At 47.3% G+C, this 15,621-nt stretch overlaps 1 protein-coding gene across 23 annotated transcripts in view; it reads left to right on the forward strand.

Moving 5' to 3' along the window:
• Positions 1–15,621, forward strand: part of RBFOX1 (RNA binding fox-1 homolog 1) — a 1,664,339-nt gene that overhangs the window by 1,488,688 nt on the left and 160,030 nt on the right. The window lies entirely within an intron of this gene.

Here is a 15,621-nt window from a genome sequence, read left to right on the forward strand (position 1 = left end):
ATATTTGTAATTTGATTACTCTTACCTACTTGTTCTCTTTGTTTGTCTTGTACTGTCTGCTGGCCTGTGGCCGTATCAGTAAAGACTGATTGGTTCAGTGGGACAATGTTCAGACTTCCTACCTGCCTCCTTGGTTCTAATGTGGTTTGTTCACCTCAACATGTGCTTTTAAAAAAGAAAGAAAAGACAGAAGAGCCAATGGGCACATCTGTCACACATCTGCATTTGTGAATACATAAATCCATGCCTCTTTTCTGGGGTGTGGTTCTGCCAAGGGAAAGAGGATGACCTTTCTCCCCAACCTCCTCAAATGAATTCATTGTACCTTGATTATGCTTATTTCCATGTTGGGGATGGAGCCCGTTTCCCCTTCTAGAAGCTGCTTTCTGAAGAGCAGGAATAATTACTCAGGCACATTTTGATCTAGCTGCGAGGTCACTCGTTCTCATCATGCATTAAAAAGGCAATCAATAGAATAGATTCGTTGCAGGATATATCGTGTATCCAAATTGTTTAATACAGACATCAGATTATTAAATAAAAGTGAAGGCTTCATAAACTCTCCCTTCTGGCATAGTGAGATGAGCAGGTATTCAGAATGTCTTATTTTTTAAAATGCTAATATGATTAAATTTAAACTCGACACGAGTGATGTACCATAAAATGCAATTGTAATATTTAAAATAGGACCTTTTTTCCCTGATTGAATACCTACAAGCAATCAATTTCTACATAGTGTGGCAATATCTAATCAGAATTCCTTTTCCCTGGCCAGAAAATCCTTGCATACAAAAGCGGAGCTTTGCCATTCAACATCTTGCATGTTCAGCAAATGCAGGGCAAATTAGAATATGTGAAGAAATGTCGATGCAGAACGCAATTCAGAAAGGCAAGGCTGGGAGATTCTGTGGGCCAGGCAGATGCAGGCAGATGTGGGCTAAAGCGGGTCTGGGCAGATATGTGCCCAGATTGGGATGGACTGGTACGATATATTTCTTTTCTTTACTACATTTTAGTAATGGGGCATTTTGGAAGATCTACGAGACTGCTAGAACATTTGCATTAAGTCAGCCAGTATTTCTGACTTAGGCTGTTGGAATCCCTGATCTGTAAAAATTCCGATGCAGATATGTGCATCTCATTGTAAGGTGCTTGGAGTGCAGCCGATAATTGACTCCATCCTCTACATGACCAGGTTGTACCTAGTTCCATCATTTTCCCCCAGCTGCTATTTGCACATAGCTCCAGTCAGTGGACATTGATCCTGCAAGCCTGAAGAAGAGGAGGGAGAGGAAGAAAAAGAGGAGGAGAAATTGATGATGATGCAGGATCAAATGGCACGTGTAACATCAGAACAGCCCTGGCCCAAGGTCAATCTAGTCCACCATCCTGTTTCCCACAATGGCCCACCAGATGCCTCTGAGAAGTCCACGGGCAAGAAGTGAGGGCATGCCCTCTCTCCTGCTGTTGCTCCCCTGCAACTGGTATTGAGAGCCATCATGCCTCTGAGGCTGGAGGTGGCCTATAGCCACCAGACTAGTAAGACTAGTAGCCATTGATAGACCTGTCAATGGCTATCTCCATGACTTTGTCTAAGCCCCTTTTAAAGCCATCCAGGGTAGTGGCCATCACCACATCCTGTGGCAGAGAATTCCTTAAGTTAATTATGGCTGTGTGAAGAAGAGCTTCCTTTTGTTGGTCCTAAATTTCCCAGCTTTCAGTTTCATGGGATGACCCCTGGTTCTAGCATTGTGAGAGAGGGAGACAAATTCCTCTCTGTCCACTCTCTGCTACATGCATAATTTTAAACACCTCTCTCATATCTCCTCATAGTTGCCTCTTTTCCAAATATAGTCCTAATAATTCTAGAATTCTGGTTCTGTCAAAGGCTTCTATTTCTCTACTTATTATTTGCATTATAAATATCTTTCTTTCCACAAAGTCTGGTGCTGGTCGCCTTAGGTGGATTCAAAAAAAGAAATGGGCACATGAACGGAAGAGCAGTCTATGTACAACTATTTGCTATGCAAATTAAATAAAACCTCCAAGTTCAAAGGCAGTATACCTTGAGAGTATCTGGGGCTTTGTACAGCCAAAACATGTACTTCTTTATACTATCATGTTGTAAAATATGTAAAAATTTTCACCACCATCCCTGTCTCTCACACATTCAAGCCTTTGGAAACCATTGCCTTCTCCCTAGACATCTTTCCCCTAAAAAGAAAATGCCCAGCCTTGCAAAATCACATTTTTAGTATTCAGCTTTGAAAATACTGAATCATTGTTGCACAAACATATTTTGAAGCCATGCTGCAGACTGGGAGATTAGATGAGCTGGGTTGGCACGAAAAGGATTTGAAAGGAAATCCCTAACAAGTGCAGAGTGTTGCAAGAGGATGGAAACGACCCCAGGAAATTTCTGGGATTAATTAGCAGAGATGTTTGGGTACTGTGGGCTTCAGTACAATGGAAGCCATTTCCCGAATAATATTTGGGCTTGTCCAAACCTCTGTATTCAAGCCAGATTACTGTGTTACACAGAGTCCCAGTTATAATTGACAGGCCATATTGAATCTATAGAAAAGGTTATCCGTCTCTGGAATCAAAGCGCCGGCCCTTTACTACCACGGCTTCATAGATCTGCAAACTCATGGAGAAAAAGAGAAAATCGATTCCACTCGGCCGCAAACATTTGCAGGAAGGCAGCAGACAGGAATGCCTTTTTAGTGCAGGACTTGCCATGTTTCCCTCTGAACCGTGGCCCATTTCAGAGGCCGCCTTGCAGCATGTTCTCCCCAGACAATCAAGTAAATGCTGCATGGAGATTGTCTGGGGAGAAATGTAGGGGGACATGTAGCAAGGGGATCTCCTAAACGGGCTACAGTTCTGACGGAAACAGGACAATTCCTGCACTAAAAAGAACATCCCTGTCTTTTTGGCTCAAGGTAGCGTCGATCTCCAGAAGCCAGGACAATGCATCCCGGCCTATGGATATCCCACAATGCACTGTGTGTTGACAAGCGTGGTGCATCAGGGGATGCCCCTGTGAGATGGGCACTCTAGGCACTCATCTCTATGTCTGCCCAGTCTGCCCACAGCCCAAGCAAACATACGGGATTAAGGGCTCGCTCACCCCCTTAGCCCTGGCTGACAGCCGGGGTTTTTTTTAATGTAGGGTTAGGCATCACGGCAGCGCTGGGATCGTGCCTGATCCCGATGTTGCACACAAGCAGCCTAGCCCAGGTTTCACATTGATTTTGTTTGCCTTGTCCATAACCAATCCTCTTTTGATTTTCAGCATTTTAACCTTTCGTTGAGATGCTTCTTACTGCACTTCTCTCATTGTATAAAACACAGAAGCTATTCTCATAGCAATAGCAATAGCAATAGCACTTACATTTATATACCGCTCTATAGCTGGAAGCTCTCTAAGCAGTTTACAATGATTTAGCATATTGCCCCCCAACATTCTGGGTACTCATTTTACCGACCTCGGAAGGATGGAAGGCTGAGTCAACCTTGAGCTCCTGGTCAGGATCAAACTTGTAACCTTCTGGTTACAGGGTGGCAGTTTTACCACTGCGCCACCAGGGGCTCATAATCACTGGAAAGTGGGCTAAGGTTGCTTAGCCTGCTTCCCAGGGATTGTGGGAGCCACCCAGGGATCGTGGGAACCATGGTGGATAGCCCGCCTAAAACACCCTCCCCTAAGATGAGGTTAATGGAGTAAGTGCTCTGTTAACCTCATCTTTTTGCTCATGAGTTGCCGCAGCGCACGGCGACACACGAGTAGACCCCCGACCAGCATGCTGCAAGCAGCCTCCTGGGCTCGGGGCTCTCTCCATAATGCCCCCCGCGCTTGCATGAGGCATCCTTAAACTTCTGGGGGCCGTGCAGCCCCTAATCCCTGCCACCCCTGCCGGATCTGTGCCAGAGCCGGCAGTCATGTGGGCGGCCAATATGGCTACCCAGCTCTGAGTGGCCACTTGTCTGCGGGGAGAGCGGAAAGCCCGTTCTCCCTGCAGTTAGCCCCAAAGCTCTCCTCACTGATCATGAGGATGGCTTCATAGTGGCTTTGTAATCTCTGTAGTTTGTGGTTTTATCACACCAGTATTTTTTATAACACAATTGTATGGTAGGGGAGTAATTGGCTAATAGTGATATTTTAGATTGTGATGTATCTTTAACATATGATATTTTCTCCTTGTCCATGCCCTTGTATGCTTTTTATTCTTGTGCTGGTCTAAGATTGTAATAAAGATTGATTGATTGATTGATTGATTGATTGATTGATTGATTGATTGATCCTAACCCAGGCTGAGCTGCTATTGTCTGGGTTAGGCTGCTCGTGAGAAGAGGCTCAGTATTTAGCAATGTGGAGACATCTAGCTTCTTTTCGAGAAAGTCTGATAATTATACTCAGATTATTTTGCTTCCTTCAAATTTCCTCTAAAGTTTTGCTTATGCCGGAAGCTCTGAGTTCATGAAACTTTGCTTCCCACAGAATTTTGTGACACCCTGCTCTCCTGCTCCTAAACATCTCTAGAGCACCATTCACCTTTGATAATATCTATTGCGGCTGAGTTGATTTTTAAAACCCTGCCGATTTTCCCCAGAATACTTCATGGGGTTGTTTGTTTTTTCAAAGTTAGCATCCAGAGGAAGAAACTAATGAAACTGCACACTTGAAATGAGCCAAAATGAAATATACATTCATTTTTTATGTCGGGGACAGGAAGGGAAAGGCGGTTTCTGAACCAGAGGGAGGAAGCACCCTCAGAGGTATAATATGTTGCTTGCAAAATGCATAGTCTTAACAAAAAATAAAATTAACCCAGGTGTGTTTCCAAAGGTCCCAGCTGTAGGTCGAGTGGGCGTCCATTGGAGAAAATTAAGTGGAATTATCATTTGTGGTTGCAGAGACAAATATCCACAGCTAGGGGTGTGCACGACTGGTTTGTAGTGGAACCAGTTCACCTCGAACCGGTCTGGTCTGTAGGTTCAGATTGTATTGTGGATTGAAATGAGCAAGGTTCAGTCCATGACTGAGCTGGACCAGGCCTGGTTCAGGTGAACCAGTTCCGCAATGGTGACGCGTGGCCAGGTGAGGGCGGCCAGAGAGATTAAAAGAGGAGAACCCTGCTAACTGAGCAAAGCGACACCTGTTGAAGTGGTGATTCTCTTATCTGTAGCACTGGGGGAGCAACTGGCCCTATCCAACCCCAGCACAGCATCCCTCCAGTGGCTGTTGCTGGTATTTCCCTTATGTTTCTTTTGAGATTGTGAGCACTTTGGGGTCAGGGGACCCTCTTATTTATGTGTTGTTTTTCTGTGTAAACTGCTTGGAGAACTTTGGTTGAAGAGCAGGATATAAATATCAGTAGTAGTTGTTGTTGTTGTGAACCGCACTGAGCCATATCGGAAGGGCGGTATATAAATCTAATAAATAAATAAAATAAATAATAAATAATAGTAGTAGTAGAAGTAGTAGTAAAAGCTCCTTATCCAGCCAGCGTGGATCAACCGGGCTGGACCGGCCGGTCAGTCTGACTTGAACCGGTTCTGAGCGACGTGGTTTGGTTCAAATTGATTGGAATTTGAACCAAGCCGTGTGTGTGTGTGTGTGTGTGTGTGTGTGCACACGCGCACCCACCCCTATTCACAGCCAGGTAACAATAAGTCTATTTCTTTTTTTTTAATTCCCTCCTGTGAAGCCAGACGCTTTTGTTGTATGCCTGTCAATGGGTGGGAAATCCCAACAAGGCAGAGCTCAGCTCCCTGTTCTGTAATCTCTGTTTCCCGATTATTGCCTCCTTTGCTGAAAGCAAAGCCTCTAATGCTAACATCAGTTTAATGGTTTGCTTTGAGTCGGGGAGTGTTCTTAAAGATGTAGTCAAAACCGAAATGGCTCACCAAACCATGGGGATGGACAGTAGCTGTGCTAGTTAATGGTCTCTTCAGTAGGTCCTCCATCCTTGACCCTTTGGTTCAATTAACTATATCAGTCTTCTGCTCCTCGCCTTAGTGTGGGGTGTGCGTGTTGCTAGGCTTGCCAATAGGGTTGAGAAGAAGGCCAAGGCTGGCATAATATGGGGGTTCTCAATGGCCTCAAAGTGAGGAGAGGAGAGCTGGTCTTGTGGTAGCCAGCATGACTTGTCCCCTTAGCTAAGCAGGGTCTGCCCTGGTTGCATATGAATGGGAGACTAGAAGTGTGAGCACTGTCAGATATTCCCCTCAGGGGATGGAGCCGCTCTGGGAAGAGCAGAAGGTTCCAAGTTCCCTCCCTGGCAGCATCTCCAAGAGAGGGCTGAGAGAGACTCCTGCCTGCAAACTTGGAGAAGCCGCTGCCAGTCTGTGCAGACAATACTGAGCTAGATGGACCAATGGTCTGACTCCGTATATGGCAGCTTCCTATGTTCCCATGCAGAGAATTCCACAGGAGGAGAAAGGAGAGGAGAATTCCTCTCCTTCAGCAAGGGATTCTATGTTGAGGCTGAACACATGATCAACATGTGGAGCCTAACCAGGCCTCGGCAGGGAGAGTGGGTAGGCCGCTCTCACCACACAAGCAGGTAGCCATCCCTGGGTGGTCGTGTTGGCCACTGACACGATTACCAGCTCCGGCAGAGAGCCAGGAAGGGTGGTGGGGATCATCCCAGGATGCCTCGCACGAGTGTGTGGGGCATTCTGGGGAGACCCCCAAGGCTGGGAGTCTTGTTGTAGCTTCCCGTCTACTCATGTGTCACCGTGGTGCAGAGCCATGCCATGGCATCTCACAATTGGAAAAACCAGGTTAACAGAAAGCTCGCTCCGTTTGCCTGGTTTAAGGGGAGGGGTATTTTTGAAGGTTTGCTGCTTGGGGCTGTATGGCTCCCATTGCAGCACATGGCTGCATGGAACTGGGCTGGCATCCCTCGTGGTCATGAGAATGGCTTCTTTGCCATTTCATAAGTTTAGGCCCTGTGTGGGGGCAGGGGACACAGAGGAGGAGGAGGAAGAGGAGGTGGTGGTGGAGGAGGAGGAGGAGGAGGAAGTGGAGGAGGAGGAGGAGGAGGAATAGGAGGAGGAAGTGGAGGGGAGGAATAGGATGAGGAGGAAGAGGGGGAGGAAATGGAAGAAGAGGGGGAGGAGGAGGTGGAGATGCAAATGAATGGAAGGAACCAAAATTGTGCATGCTCCAATTTCAGAATTAATTCTAGAATGTATCCTAGTTAAATCAGAATTTAGAATCGCAGGGCAGAATAGACCAGAGAAGCAGTAAAAGGGAGGGAAAGGGAGAAAAGTACTCATCTCTGTAATAGGATTGTGCTGCCAGCGTGTTCAAGCTGGAATGCAGATTTAATGACAGGGTTAATAGTGTTTGTCTATCATTCTAGCTATCTTTCCTTTTTCTTGCTGAGGAATATGGGACATCTGTAAATAAAAATTCACCTGCTCCATTTCGTTCCTGTCTCTGCATCCCTGCATCTTGTGACAGATAGACAGTAAAGATGAATTCTTTGGGGCTCTTTGTATCTTCTTAGCCTTCTTCTTTGATATGTGATTTAATTAGAAGTTTAATCATTTTGGGGACAACCCCGAGAGTCCTTTAAAGGTCCTTTAAATAGTGAAGTGTTAGCTAGCTTAACTTGCAGTACACACACAAAGTAAAGCTGAGAATCATTTCTGAAAGATTTCCCTTGGTAGACAAACAGGAGGACAGAAAATGACAAAGGTAAAACTATTTCAGTTATTAAAAAAGAGACAAGATGTTTAATTTATAGGGGTGTTGTTTTTTAAAAACTCTGATTCAGAATTATAAGTGAATGGAACATAGGAACATAGGAAGCTGCCATATACTGAGTCAGACCATTGGTCCATCAAGCTCAAAATTGTCTGCCCAGACTGGCAGTAGCTTTTCCAAGGTTGCAGGCAGGAATCTCTCCCAGCCCTGTCTTGGAGATGCTGCCAGGGAGGGAACTTGGAACCTTCTGCATGCAAGCAGGCAGCTGCTCTTCCCAGAGCAAGGGGAATCTCTTACAGTGCTCACACATGTAGTCTCCCATTCAAATGCAAGCCAGGGTGGACCCTGCTTAGCAACAGGGGAAATTCATGCTTCTACCACAAAGGTTGCCAGTTTGAATCCCCACTTATATCAAGCAGAAGTGATATAGGAAGATGCTGAAAGGCATCATCTCACACTGTGCGGGAGGAGGCAATGGTCAACCCCTCCTGTATTCTCCCAAAGGGCTCTCTGGTCTCCAGGAGTCAACACCGACTCAACGGCACACTTTACCTTTACCACAAATCCAGCCTGGATAGGCAGCTCTAGCTTAGGTAGGTCTGGTCATGAGAACTGCGAGATATTTCCTTTTAAAGCAATGGAAGCCAAAGGAAGGGTCGTGCGACTGATGGGGAAAGGTCTACTTCAGTGACAGGATCCTTTCTGGAGTAGGTTTGGAGAACAGGTCAGTTGGTGAGGAGAAACACAGGCAAGAGAGGGGAGCTCTCCTTCTCTTTCATCTGCCACTGGGCAGCTGGCCTGCCCTGGGGTGTGGTAATGGTGTCACCACACAACAAAGCCCCATGGTTATAATATGCTGCAGCAGACCGGCTGCCCAGAAGCAGGAGTGGTGGGCGGAGGCAGCGAGGAGGCTGGGTGGGTGGCAGGGATGGGGGACGCCCGCTCAGCCACCTGCCCACTTGCTCTGGAGGTGTGAGTGGGCACCCATGGGGGCCCATGACCAAGTCCGTCAGTCGTCCTCCTACCTTGCTTCCACACAAACATTGGGACCAAAATTGGATGGTGTGGGAGCTGTGTGTGCTTCCAATTTTTGTGTGGAAGCAAGGTAGGAGGAAAACCTGGGTGGAAGTGGTTGTGTGGAAGAAAGAGAGGAGGAAAAGCTACCCGGGCTTCCCTCCTACCTTGTTTCCACACAATCACTTCTACGCAGGTTTCCCTCCTACCGTGCTTCCACACAAAAATTGGAAGCACACACAGCTCCCAAACCCGGGTAGAACAGTTTTTTATTGTATGAATGACCTCTGAGTAACTGAGGCGGGTCTCACGATCAGTGAGACCCACTTTTGCCAGTTTTGCTAAGCCCGCTTTCCCAGCAGACGATCCGGGCGGGAGCCCTGGGCGGCCGGATTGGCCGCCCACATGATTGCCGGTTCCGTGATGGAGCCGGCAGGAATTGGGGGGATCCGGAAGCGCCAGCATGCCTTGCGCAAGTGTGCAGGGCATGCTGGTGTGACTCCCGGAGCTGGGAGGCAGCTTTTCACCTCCCCTCTAGGGTTCTCCTCATGAGTAGCTGCGCCGCGGAGCCACACTGCAGCTACTCACGATTGAAAAAAACCCGGGTTTGCGGAGTGCTCATGCTGCAAACCCGATTTTAGGGGAGGGGTACTTAGGTGGGTTAACCGCCTGGGAGTCACCGGGCTCACCTCCGATCCCGGTGGCTCCCACGATCAGCCAAAATCGGGCTAGGCTCCCCTAGCCCGATTTTGGCTGATCGTGGGAATAGCCCCTCTGTCTCTTCAAGGCTGATACCATAATATCACCTAAAGCAGGGGTTCTCAAACCTGGGTCCCTTGGTGATGTTGGACTTCAACTCCCATAATGCCCCCAGCCATAGTAGTTGAAGTCCAACAACATCTGGGGACCCAAGTTTGAGAACCCCTGACCTAAAGGGAAATCTGGGTGGAAGTGATTGAGGCTAGGAGGAAATCAGGCTAGTGGAGGCTAGCCCGATTTCCTCCCGTCATGAGAACCACTGGTCTTGGCTGCAAGCCCGGTGGTTCTTAAGCGGGTCACCCGCTTAAGTAGCTCAGCAGTTAAACTGGGTTTGCGGAGCAAGCACTCTGCAGACCTGGGTTTTCTGCCCGTGAGTTGCCAAAGCGCAGCTCTGCGCTGTGGCTGCTCATGAGGAGACCCTCAACCGGGAGGCTGAAAAGCAGCCTCCTGGCTCAGGGGTCTCTCCAGCATGCCTTGCATCGGCAGTTGTGTGGACAGCCGATCCGGGCTAAGCCCGCTCTCTCCACTAACCCCCTAGAGGTGAGTCTCTCTGATCGTGAGACTCGCCTCACTGTGTGGAAGCAAGATAGGAGGGAAACCTGGACAGAAGTGATTGAGACTCTTCACACAAGGGTGCAAAACCAGGCTAACGGAGCTCAGCCCGGTTTTGTGCACGTGTGCAAACCGCCGGGATCAGGCCCCATCCCGGTGACGACACAGTAGCAAACTAGCCTGTGAAACCTCCGTTCTAAATGAGGCTCCCCAACACCATTTTTGCGCTCGTGTGTCAAGCAGCCACGTCTGACACAATGGGGGGGGGGGTTTCCCAATAATGCACCATGTACTCACACACTTTCTGATTGTGTGAATGACATCACTAAGTTCCTAGAGCAGGGTTTCTTAACCTTAGGTCCTCAGATGTTGTTGGACTGTACCTCCCATCATCCCCAGCCATGGTCTTGGTGACTGGGGGTCATGGGAGTTGTTGTCCAACAACATCTGAGGATCTAAGTTTAAGAAACCCTGCTCTAGAGGCAGGAAAAGGAAACAGGGTGATCCAGCAGGTAAATTCGGTTTCCTTTCACTGAGTTAGGTGGTTGTTGTTTTTCTGCAGAGGAAATGCTCTCTTCTGCCTCTGCTCCTCTGCCACCACATGCAACATTCTTCATCCGAATCCATATTTGACTATCACAATCATTCTAAAGGCAAGACTATATACATGTGATTATGTCTCTCTGCTGCGCTTGATATGCCGAACTGAGCTGTTCTCCTAACCAACAGGTTAGCGGAGTATTTCGAGTGGGTTTCCCCCCTCCTGCTTTGCATATTTCTTCTTTGTTCCCATGCCCTGCGGATATGATGCAATTTGGCTCATTTAACTACAGCACGAATACGGCTTTCTCTGAGAACGTGAAATATCTCCTGCCAAAGGAGCCGAGCACACAAAGGGGGGAAAGAACCCAAAATAGCATAAAAACCAACAATAAAACAGCAAGCTCAACTTTTAAAATGGGAGAAGCCATAAAGCGGTGATTTCCTCCCTTCTTCTTCTCCCCCCACCCCGTCCCCTCCACTCCAAAGGAATGAATAAATACAATTTTGTTCTGCGAGTGTGTGCTTAAATATGAACATTGCGTAAGTCACATTTCCTCTGCCTTTCTATTGTGTGCAAACATAACAGGGTTGCTCCATATGTTTTGACACTTATCACACAATTTCTTAATTATAAGTGCTTTGTGCAACAGATCAGACGGCACTGGTGGGGGGGATTAAATGGGAGATGTGAAACATGCTGCACAGAATGTCGGAAACTGGCATTTTATAAGCCGTAATAAACTGGAGAATTCCTAGGAAGCGTTTGCCTCTATAAAACGAAGGTTCTTCCCCGCCGCCCAACACCGGCAACTTAAGAGAATTCTGCATGTACGCAGAAAGAAATAAACTGGATTTTTCCAGTTGCTTTATACTGCTTTATATTGCTTTACACCCTGCCACATAAAACATATTTTGGAGGTGAAATGTGGATTTCATTACATTTTAGGCCAAATCACTTAGCTTAGCCTCGCTGTAATGCTTTTTTCCCCTCTCATTTGAAAGCTGCTAACCACTCTGTTGTAGAATACCAACAGAAGGAGGAAAAGACAAACATCAAATGTTTCCTGTACCTTTATACATGTACAACAGTGTACTGAGGGGAATGGGGTGCTTGCTGATCTTGGGGGCAAGAAGTTGCCCGTCTAAGAATAGAGGAGTTACAACAATGTCTCTGTTTGCATCTGTGAAGTGCTGGAGGGCTATGCCACTTTCTCAGTGCAGCCCAATCCAGTAAATCTACCATCTTAGATCTGGATTGAAGCCTTGGTGGTCAGATTGTGGCCAAACTCTTCTGGAGCGCGTTGGCTACCAAGGGCTTTGCACCACCCTCATGGCTATATCCTGGCACTTCCGTATCTGACAGTGCCTCTTTTCTTTCTTTAATGCCCGCAGCAACTGCATCAAATGCTTGGAGATATACATTGGGGTGAGAGAAATGGAGCATTTCTTACAAACAGGCTGAGGCTTATAATTTTGCTATGTTACCTCAGGCTGACCCTTAAGGGGCCTGTTTCTTTTCAGACTCCGGCATCAAATTAGTCAGCCTTGAGCCAACGCCTGTGTGTTTGGTTACCTCAGGCTGGGTTTGATAAGCATGCCTACAGCCTGTTTCTTTCTGACACTAAGTCAAGGCAGCTAAGCCAACCTTCTTCCTCAGGCTCAGCCTCCAAGGGGACTTGAATTTCCCTCAGGCTGAAGGCCCATCTAGTCCAGCATCCTGTTTTGCACAGTGGCCCACCAGATGCTGCTGGAAGCCACAGGCAGGAGTTGAGGGCATGCCCTCTCTCCTGCTGTTACTCCCCTGCAACTGGTACTCAGCGACATCCTGCCTTTGAGCCTGGAAGTGGCCTTTAGCCCTCCGACTAGTAGCCGTTGATAGACCTCTCCTCCATTAAGTTAGCCAAACCCCTCTTCAAGCCATCCAGGTTGTTGGCTGTCACCACATCTTGTGGCAGAGAATTGCACAAGAGGAGAGGAGAATTCCTCTCCTTCAGCAAGGGATTCTACATTGAGTACCAGTTGCAGGGGAGCAAAGGCAAGAGAGACGGTATGCCCTGCCTGTGGCTTCCAGTGGCATCTGGTGGGCCACTGTGTGAAACAGGTTGCTGGACTGAATGGGCCTTGGGCCTGATCCAGCAGGGCTGTTCTTATGAGAAAGCATGGATTCTCTCTCTCTCTCTCTCTCTCTCTCTCTCTCTCTCTCTCTCTCTCTCTCTCACACACACACACACACACACACACACACTCCATTCTGGAGTCTGAAGAAAGGCACATCAACCGGACATTTAATGGTGAGGAATAGCACATGTGAATCCCCATACACACAGGTATCCTGGTCCACACACAGAGAGAGGGTGGCATGGTTTTGAAGGCTAGAGCATGGTGCCTTTGAAGTGAAATAAGTTTAAAGTGCCCCATACAAAATCTTACCAAGCTCACTGCTCTTAATTAAATATTAGCTGTAATTAGCACTAAGAGTGAATGCTAGGAATATTAATTTGGAGCTGGTGGAACGGCTGTCATTGTTAATGAGAAACAGTGGGGGTCTCCATAACATCTGTGTTCAGAGCTCAAGGTAGCATAAAAATCATTAGAACAAATTGCACCTGGACTTTAGTTCCCCCATCTCTCTCTTTTTAAAAACCCTTTTTAAAAAAATCTGCTGACTTTAATTGCATTGTTAAGAACTGGTGTTTCCACACCCTCTTGGTAGGGTTGTGAGGCTGAATCCCAGAATTTTGCCCATGGAACTTTATATTCCTGGAGCAGGATACCAGACAGCTGTGACTTCTCCCACTCGGTGGTTTCCCACTTCCATCTGCCTGCCTTCGCTCTCTGGTGTGTGTGGCCCCTTTGGAGTTCTGCTTACTAGAGCAGGTGAGGAGGGAGGGAGGCGGGCGAGGGAAAGGACTGGAAGCAAAAAACACATGGACAGAATCATCTGTGCCTTGTCCCCTGGCTGAGCCGTGAATTTAAAACTATGCAAGGTCTCTTTGGGTTGCAACCAAGCAACACTACTTCCCTGCTCACTGAGCAAAGAAATGCCTTTTAAAAGTGGTGATTCTCTTATATTTAGCAGGGAGAGAGCATTTGGTCCTCTCTAACCCCAGCACAGCATTCCTCCAGTGGCTGACACTGGTATCTATCTATCTATCTATCTATCTATCTATCTATCTATCTATCTATCTATCTAATTTCGATACCTCCTGATATGTACAACCTTTAGATTGTGAGCCCAGAGGTGCTCTTACGCCTGGACCTTAGGAGAGGAGAGCTGGTCTTGTGGTAGCAAGCATGATTTGTCCCCTTAGCTAAGCAGGGTCTGCCCTGGTTGCATATGAAAGGGAGACTTGATGTGTGAGCACTGGAAGATCTTCCCCTCAGGGGATGGAGACGCTCTGGGAAGAGCAGAAGGTTCCATATTCCCTCCCTGGCAGCATCTCCATGAGAGGGCTGAGAGAGACTCCTGCCTGCAACCTTGGAGAAACCACTGCCAGTCGGTGAAGATAATACTGAACTCGATAGACCAGTGGTCTGACTCAGTATGTGGCAGCTTCCTATGTTCCTATGACCTTTGGGCCAAAGTCCAGAGCCTCCACACACCCCTGGGGGCCCCCAAATGGTCTTTTGTCTGTCCTGGGTGATGTGGTTTGTTCCTTCCAGAATCTATGCGTTAAAAAATGCTTAACTTGCATGGGGTGGGCGGGGCAGGCTCCGTGTTTCCAAAGGCCTTTAGATCCAGGCTCCAAAATTACCTAGGTGCACCTCTGTGTGAGCCCTTTGGGGACAGGGGACCATCTGATTTATGTATTATTTATTTTTCTCTATAAACCTCTTTGAGAACTTGGGTTGAAGGGCAGTATGTAAATATTTGTAGTTGTAGTTGTCGTCCTTCCGACTGCTTCCAGAGCAGGCATTTTTCTGGATATTGGGTTACTCCAGTTTGCAATGGGTGCTGGGAGTGGATGCATCTGGAAAAATTGGACTGATAATTTGGGTAGCAACTTCTATTGAACGTCTAAGTCCTTAAATACTCCATGTGTTCAAACAAACCTGTGAACGGGCTAGACAGGAGCAGCTCATCCTTGGAGTGGGGAGGCAAAGGAGATACAGCTGCCTCTACATTCCGGCAGCATCTTGGGTGACTCCTCTCTCTCCCCTGCTGCCTGCGAGCTGGTCATCCATCAGGCTGATTTGTGCCAGACCTCCTCTTCTCTGCTCCTGATCCTTGCCAGCTTTGCAAGGGTTAATTCCGTCCCCAAAAGCTGCTCTGATGTCTACAGTAGAGGGCATCTTTCCACCCTAAATAATCCACAGCCTGAGGCAACAACCTCACTTGGCCCTATGAAAGTGACACCCCCTGGAGTGAATGTGTCCCTAGCTGCCCTGGAGCAGAGGATCAATGATTGAGCAAACATTAGACATTGCTATGGGAGGATTTACCTTAAGTGGTGCAGCGGGGAAATGCTTGACTAACAAGCAGAAGGTTGCTGGTTCGAATCCCCGCTGCTAGAATATCGGGCAGCAGCAATACAGGAAGATGCTGAAAGGCATCATCTCATACTGTGTAGGAAGAGGCAATGGGCAATCCCTCCTGTATTCTACCAAGAAAACCACAGGGCTCTGTGGGCACCAGGAGTTGAAATCGACTGGATGGCACACTTTACCTTTAAGGGAGGATAAGGGTTTGCTGGTCAGATGGCAAATGCCCATGCTTATGATTATAACAACTTATCATTGTGATTTTGAAAAAAACAAGTTTCTCCGAGTGCTTGTTTTTATTCCGATGTTGATTGTTCCTGTTGGTCTGAGTTAAAGTGTATGGATTTGAGCCAACGGTATTGCTGCCTTGCTTCGTATTATTTTTTGCACTGACTTGTTCTTGCTGCATCAAAATAAGTCATGATCTAGATAAAGTTAGTTCATTGGCTGACATCCAGGTTAAATTACTCCCAGGTAGTCCTACTGAAATTAAGAGCTCCTGTAGAGTAATTCCTGAGTCGTACTATTGAGTGGCTTACTTTTGATGT

The sequence above is a fragment of the Hemicordylus capensis genome, chromosome 13 (assembly GCF_027244095.1).
Source record: "Hemicordylus capensis ecotype Gifberg chromosome 13, rHemCap1.1.pri, whole genome shotgun sequence".
Taxonomy (NCBI): domain Eukaryota; kingdom Metazoa; phylum Chordata; class Lepidosauria; order Squamata; family Cordylidae; genus Hemicordylus; species Hemicordylus capensis.